Below are 8,387 nucleotides of genomic sequence, written 5' to 3' on the forward strand. Positions count from 1 at the left end.
AAATTTTTAAATACATCTTATGATGATATTAAATCCACTAATATTGGTTGTCTTCACGTGTGGTAGCAACCAATGTAATTGGTAGAAAAAGTACCACCTTATCATGCTCCAACAGTGTAATCCACATGTACTTTGATCTTGTTGTACTTCTTAGGAACACTATGGGTGAACTCCATGTTGCCTTCTCTATGGAGGAGATAAACCCAACTCTTAGTAGTTTGTCTATCTCCTCCTTCACCTTCTTGGCATATTTTAGATTCATCCTATATCATTGTTGTGTAATTAGTGCTACATCCTCCTTCAGATTTATCCATTGTTGAAAGAATCTTGGATCAATTCCTTCCATATCTATGTAGCTCCATGCAAACACAACCTTGTATTTAGTGAGCACACTGATCAGCTGTTCTTTGAGGCTTTGATCCAGCTCTACATTGATTCTAGCATTCTTTAGCTCTTCCTTTTGTGGACTAGTGTTAACATCCACTAATTCCTCTTCTTGCACTTTGGTTGGTTTAATTCTAAGATTTTTATTCAACTTGTCATTGTCCATCCTCTTAATCACACTAGAAGGTTGGTGAGCTTCTGATTTTGGCATGGCTTCCTCAGTTCCTATGTGAAATTGTATACCCATATTGTCTACCTCATCTGGGCTCTCCCTCATGGATCCTTCACATCCAAACTACTTCTCAATTGTGTACTTTCAAGAGATCTTGTCCACATCAATTACAAACAGGGACACAAGATCAAAATTTTCTTTGAAGATTCTTTCCTGCTTATCTTCCTCCATATCATCCATCAAGTTTAGTCCATCTACATGTAACACTTGGATTGTCTTTTCAATTGTTGTATTCTTCTTCATTGATATTCATCACTAGCTGTTGAACCCTACCGGACTGAACTAACAGGGGGGCATAAGTAGAGGTCAATCCGTCTCATAAATGAAGCCGATCATAGACTGTTGTTGTCGATAATTCAGATGTGCAAACTTGACCAATCGAACTAGACCTGAAGGCGGTGGATGAGTCAAGGGGATAAGAACCGTAATGGACATAGGCTTGGGTGACACTCTCCAAGCTATACTGCAGGACAAACACGGGAAGCTGATACTCTAAAAGAAGGGCATCACGGAACACTATGGAGACTCCTACGACGTGAGGTTGGAATATTTGTGGCAGCTACGATGGTGAGGGCTTCGACTGCAAGAAGGTGAGCAAGGGCTTCCTGACTACTTCCCATGGCTCAGCATATAGATCTCTGATGTGAAGGTCAACAAGGGCTTCCGGCCCGAGGCTGACTTTTTCCCATGGCTCAGCATATAGATCTCTGATGTGGGAGTCTTTTTGTTTTATTTTGGCCACCAAACTCTTAAAGCTTTGGTCCGATGTTAGAGCTTAAAGAGGTCACAAGGGGAAGGGGGAACACTAAGCTTGGCATAATAAGGGCCGATATTGTGAAGAAGATAGGATCATACTCCTGTTGATTCGCCCGATACATATCAGGGAGCACCTTGAAGAACGGCTTTCCTTTCCCACTCTAACCCCTAGTGGGGACAATTTCTTCTGCACGGCAGCTACCCACTCACTCTCCATCAACTTCTACAGAATGGGTCAAGACTCAATGGGTTTTGCTTCAACGCGTCACACGCTCCTGAGTCTTGATTTTTTTTCCAAATAAAGGCTGCTTATATTAAGAAATTAGAGAAAGAGGTTACAACATATAGAGAGCTCTGATGAAAAAAGTATCCTTGGACATAACAGTCTCTCTTGTCATCAATAGTAGATCCTGAATGGTATACCACAGCTTGTCCACCTACTTGTCTTTGACTTTTCTGAGAAGTCTCTCTTGTCCACAGATCCTGAATGGTATACCATAGGTCTGATGAAAAAAGTATTCTTAGATATAACAGTCTCTCCTGTCAATTGCAGATCCTGAACAGTATACCACAGCTTGTCCACCTGCCTGTCTTTGACTTTTCTGAGAAGTTTCTCTAACTGAGTGTCCAACTCTGTCAGCTTTCTCTAAATGTACCTTTCACCTGCATGCACCGACTTCTCTTTCAACCAGATGTTGTTAGTAGGCTTACAGTTAAACATGGACTCTAGTCTATGTAGCGAGATACACCACAATACTTCAGTTCTCAAGACAACCCAACACTCCATAGTGCATCCAATGCTTTCTCCTAGTAACAAATTTTTCCATCCTAGAGAGTGCCCATTCCAACTTTGAATGCATCTGGCTAGGGTGTTAAAGCATTTGTTTTGCAAAGGTGCAATGGATGATGTGAATATCATCCTCTAGCTCCTTGCATCTGGGGCATTTCCCATCTCCCACTTTAAACCTAAGAGCTTTTTGTTGTGTCCAAAGAGCTTTGTACATGATCAACCAAGCCACGCAGGCTTTCTTGGATTCCACATAATTGTTTCAAAGTTTACCAACAAGAAGGTACCAGTGAGATGTGTCCATAGATAACCCCCATCTTATGTTTAATTTGCAGAGTGAATAGGAGGGGTGGACAAATTCGGGGGGGATGGGGAGGAGGTCAACTTGGGTCTTCCACTGAAATGCTTTGGGGTGAGGTAGATCTCTGATTTTGTTAACAGCCAAGTATCAGTTTTGTTCCATACACTGATTCTCTCCCCAATGAGATCAAGTTCAACATTAGATGTACATTGTAGATTCTGATCAGCTCAGCTCTCAACATCCAGTCCTTGTTGTTCCAGTCCCAGATGTCCCACCAACTACATATCCCAATCTTGTGCAACCTTAAAGCACACTCAACCTGAACACCCTCAATTGGAGGGAGGGGGCTGCATGGCCACCAGAGGGAGTCCCTACCATGTATTCCCCAGGTGTTACTGGGTTTCTCAGATAGGACAAGGTGCCTTAACTACATTCCAAGCAGACTAGAGTGAAGACACAAGCTGACTGCCTGCAAGTTTTAACATGAAATCTGGCCATGATGGTAAGACACAAGCAGACTAGAGTGAAGACACAAGCTGACTGCCTGCTGCAAGTTTAACATGAAATCTACTGGCCATGATGGTAAGAGGGAGGAGGTTCTTCCATTTCGGGACGAGTTTGAGTTGGAACTCGTCTGAATTCCCATTGATTAACCAAGCCCAATCCTCAAAGGGGTATAGTAAGCTTCTCCGTATCCATTTGGTAGCCAATCTATCAGCAAGATTAGTAACATTTTTAAGGCCAAGACCACCTTTCCTAGTTTCTAGACAACACCAAACCCACCTCACTTTTGGAATTTTTTTAATCCACGGGTCCCCTCCCCACAGGAAGTTCCTGCACAGTCCTAATTTTCTAGGGAGCATTAGGACCTCAATGGAGTCTTCTTGGGCCCTTTTATTTGGCAGTTTAAGGGAGTCAAACCTTTTCTCTTACGAAGAAACGTTTTCTAATTTGAAGCTTAAAAGCGGCTACTTTATTCGAATTTGAATTTTGGGGGAAAAATGGAATTTAAAATCTAGCGGATAAAACCATATCATGTAACATATCTATGGAAAGCTCTTGATGCGTAGATCACGGATCTGTAATCTCCGCTCAAATCAGAGCTTGTATGTAGAAGTTATGGAGGTCCAAAAATTGTAAAATTGCCCCCCTCCTTTTTGGGCGGAAAAGTGCACCTTTGACCACTCTTACACCTCTCTTAATCACCAATGGTTTTTGCTTACATGGCGGGCTCCTATTTGTCAAAAAGTTAAACGTTTCCATAACCTCATGGCAAATTAAAGGGCCCAAAAAGACGCCATTGAGTTTCTAATGTTAGGAAGGGTTGCATTGAAGCAAATATTACTTTAAGAAGGGAGAAGCTTTGAAAAAATTGAACAGCTTTAAAGTGATCACCTAATCTCAGTAGGTAGAGCCAGTGGGACGATGTGATCACCGGCTACAGCGTGATGTGACCAGTGTCAGAAATAAATGTTTTTTCTAACTATAAAAAATGGATGATCTTGAAGATAAACTAGTTTTTATTGAGAAATTGCATAGCTTAATGGGTTTTATAACTTAAATTTAATAATTTTAAATCTTAAAATTTAAGGCTAATCAAAAACTACAACCAATCTTTTGATTAGCCTTAAATCTTAAAATTTAAGGCTAATCAAAACTACAACCGGTTTTTCTCAATTCTCATGAGCCCTGAAAATTACACTATATAGGACAGGCTTTTTCTGACATTGGATGTGACATTAAACAAGATACAAGTTAGGCGGGTGCAAGTTGCAACTTGCCCTTTATTTTTCATATTTACGCAAGTTGCAATTTTCCCTTCGCCTTTCACATTCTCACATTGGATGTGACCATCAAACAAGATACAAGTTAGGCAAGTTACAACTTGCCCTTCATTTTTCACATTTACGTAAGTTGCAATTTGCCCTTCACTTTTCTCATTTTCATAAAAAGTTATGTGCATCATAATGACAAAGTTTTGCAAAAGAAAAGGCCTTTATTGTCTTTCTCACGGGGAAACTCACCTTGGCTAGATGCATAAAGTGCAAGTTGCCCATAATAAACGTAATTGTGTTGATTTAGAAAACCTTGGTTATCACCTCAACACAAGGATGATTTCTGACAGGCTAAGTCACCCTTGATAGTGACAGGTTTACTAGAAATAATGTTTGTTTTTTTATTTTTTTGACAATCACTCCAAATAAGTGATTGTATTTCACAACCAAAATACCCAAAAATGAACATGATGCACCTGTCCAAAAGCAATCTTGCCTCCACATGACATAAGCTGAGCAATGTGAGTATCAAATATGTTTTCACATTCAATGCTACACATGACCACGTCTATTTGATATGTTGAAAAGGACCCTTACAACTAGTAAGATACTTTCTGTTGCGATACCTGTTAATAGCGTTGCATAACACAACTAGTAAGATCCGTGCTAAATTTTTTATAGTTGGTGTTTTGAAAACTATCTGTATAAATGCTCACGTCAATCCTTTTCAAAAAGGGGAACTACTAGGTTGTATGAGGCCAGAGTCTAAAAGTTGGTCTATTTGTCGTCGGATTTTCTTTTGTTGGATTTGATTTTGTCTATAAGGGCTCTTTTCATGAGATGGTTGACTACTAAAAAGAATCTCAATGGTATGATCCTTTTGGGCGAGATGTAGTAAGTCTTGGGGGGTAGGTCATCTACAAAGAATCTTTAAATTAATCTAGAAAATCTTTCTATGACCAGGGGACAATTTATGCTCGATTGCTTTAATTTTGTTCACATAAACCATGTAAGCTTTCTCGCGTTTTCTTACTATACATTTTCCTTGAGTGTGTGATAACAATGTATAGACTTCATGTGTATTAACATCATTGTGAAGAGTTCAAGTCGTCTCATTATCATGTGTGATCCACATCGTGTGTGCATCTTAGTCAATCGGAGGATTAAATTGATGATGAAAAGGCATGGCTAAGATGATATCACTAGTGTACAAAGATGCAATTAAGAAATTTTTTTCCTCTTTATAAGAGCTAATGGAAGTTTTTAATTGTATAATTTCCTAAGTGCCATTATAACATGTACCTTGGAATGCAAATTTAACTTTATAGAGAGATTGATGTGTCTCGAGTTGCAATTACTTAACATTATGTTTAGAAAAAAAACAGTGGGTAGTACTACCATCATAATGCAACATAATAATATCATGACCATTAATTTTATCCTTTTTTTTAAGCAATAGATAAGCTGAAACATCGTTTTAGTGGGGATTACTTTCATTGTGTTACAAATATTTAGACCAATCTAGCACGTCACCATCTTCGTTAGGTGCCTCCTTGATGATGTGAAGCTTAGAACGTAACCAATATCATAACATTGCTAACCTCCATTTTTGTTCTCTGTTGCTTCTTTGTGTTGTCTCTTTGTTGCTTCTTTCCTTGATAGCAAGATTAATGAAGGGAGAAATGGTTTGTTGCTTCGAGAAAAATGGCACCAAAAAATCAAATCACTCTTCATTCTCTAGCTTTGTAGAGCGAACAAGTGCAATAGAACAGGAGGGAGGGAGATACAAAGTGTTTGGAGATACAAATTTGAAAGTGGAAGAAGAAATGAGCTATGGAAAGAAGAAACGACCTAAAGAGAAAAAGAAGCTCTATCACCAAAAAAGAAAAATTCGTAATGCACTATTCTCTTAAATAATAAATCTAAACACATTCTTAAAATCTTAAAAAATTTCTATTCTTCTCAAATCTCTATACAAAAACATAAAAACGCACCAAAATGTAGATTAAGCACGGATCTACGTACTTGTAAAAAGAAATTATGAAATACAAAGTACAAATCAAGATATTCCATTTTTAAGATAAAATCCTTCTAGAATCACGAAATGATTGTTTCTTCAGTCATAAATGAATCTGAGCATTTAAGAATGTCATATCGTTTGAGATATTAGAAACCAGCTCAAATAAAAAAATAGTTTTTGAGATATTCGAGTTCTGAGCAGGTCTGCTACAGTTCTTGGACAATCAATAAAATAATAAGTGAATATATTATAAAACTAATATTTTGAGATGTACAAGATTGAAAAAGAGAAGAGAGTGGAGAAAATTATAACATTATTTTTGCACTTTTCCTTGATGCATGTAAGAGAGAGAAAGCCCTTAGAGGGTCAGTTTGTGAGTCCAAATTTTTCTTGATGAGTGTCGGGTCTTGACCAAAAAGCGGCACTTTCATCATCCTCACTATCATAGTCACCTATGACTCATAAATAGTGTATTGGATCTAAAATTTCTCAACTATGCCCCCGTAAAAATTTGATCTAACTATTGACTCCAGAGTCCAATCGACAAGGTTAAAAGCTTGTCGGTGAATTTTAAGGAGTGATAATTGAAGCCCAATTATTTATTTCCAATCATCCTTAAACCCTATTGACTGAAGTAGAGTTTAGAACTCTGCTCTATCTAGTCAAAAGATGCTAAAACATTAAATAGGTACTATTTTGCTCAAACGGATTCCAAATTTTATAAGCTTTAGTTTTTCATATCCGTAATGGATAGAGGAATGTGTGCCACTCTAGATCCCCACTTTGGATGTGTGCTATACCTCTTTGCCTTGAGATTTGTGTCGCAGGCCCGTTTTCTAGTACACCACTCAAACAAATTCGGATTTGTGTGATCTTTGACCAGGTGTTGAAGGAGTTTTCTCTGTTGACTGTAGTAAATATATGAATATTTTTGGGTGGTTGCAGGATCAAGGTGCCCAGTTTTGTCCACTCTAGCACCCTGTAAATAGTAAAAAAGTAGGCATTTGTTTACCTCTAGTGGCTAATCTCTCGCTAACGAAGGAATTTCCTTTCAAGTTCTGTTTTTGGAACATCACATACAAAGTTGGGAATATAGTTGCATAATCTGATTAAGCATTAGATAGTTTAAAGTCCTCATTTCCTTAGGTACAAAAGTCCTCATTTCCTTAGGTACAAAATCAATGTATACACCCTGTCCCAAATTTGGACTGATTCTATAAAATGCTAATATCTTTTACATATAAACTCATATGAGATTCCCACTTTGTACCTTAGATCTTCACATAATATAGAGCTTAACTTAATTTTTTTGAGAAACTTTTAAGCTATTTATCTATTTTTTAGAATATTTCAAGGTCTTTAAAGTATTATAATATACGCCACTTCTTGTACCCACAATAAGTACCACTTACAATGCTCAATCTTGTAGATCAAAAGAGTGGTAGATAGTGAGACACTATTAGAATGTGGTGGTTAGTCAAAATTGCAAATCCAATGGTTGGATTTTTAATGATCTCTTTTCCAAAATTCTTCCAGGCTATTAGAAGGCTTATAAATATTAGTAATCTAATTATTAAAATTATATTTTTGATGTAAATCATCTAAAACCTATAGGGACTAGTGTACTTATAATGATGCATCTATGAAAAAAAATTGGATCACTCTAAGTATGGAAAGATCATTTTTAAATCATTTTATTGTATTTTTGTCTAATTTTGATTATCTAGACTAATTTATATTAATTTAAGTTATATTGGGTTAATCTGAGTGCATGTATATTTTCTATTAGTTGCTTGATCTCATTTGAAGTATCTTGCCTCCCCCCCCCCCCCCCCCCCCGAAATTCGCTCTCCAAGCATAGTCCCAGTCTAGCAAAAACTGGACAAAACTAGACACCCTGATCTTGCAACAACCCTTTTCTTGAAGTTGGCCGACAGCAGTAGGTCGGCCACTCCATGAAGGAAATTTGGCCCTATAAAAGGGGCAGACACTCATTGATAGTTCAGTCCATCCATGGATTGGATCATAAAATAGGATGTAGGATTAGGTACTTTCTACCTTTTAAGACAACGAAGGGCTACAGGACTTGTACTTCATTTTTGAACATTATAATATACTCAATACTCAGGTAT

This window comes from Cibotium barometz, chromosome 26 (genome assembly GCF_041138505.1).
Source record: "Cibotium barometz isolate CiBa-2024 chromosome 26, ASM4113850v1, whole genome shotgun sequence".
NCBI lineage: Eukaryota > Viridiplantae > Streptophyta > Polypodiopsida > Cyatheales > Cibotiaceae > Cibotium > Cibotium barometz.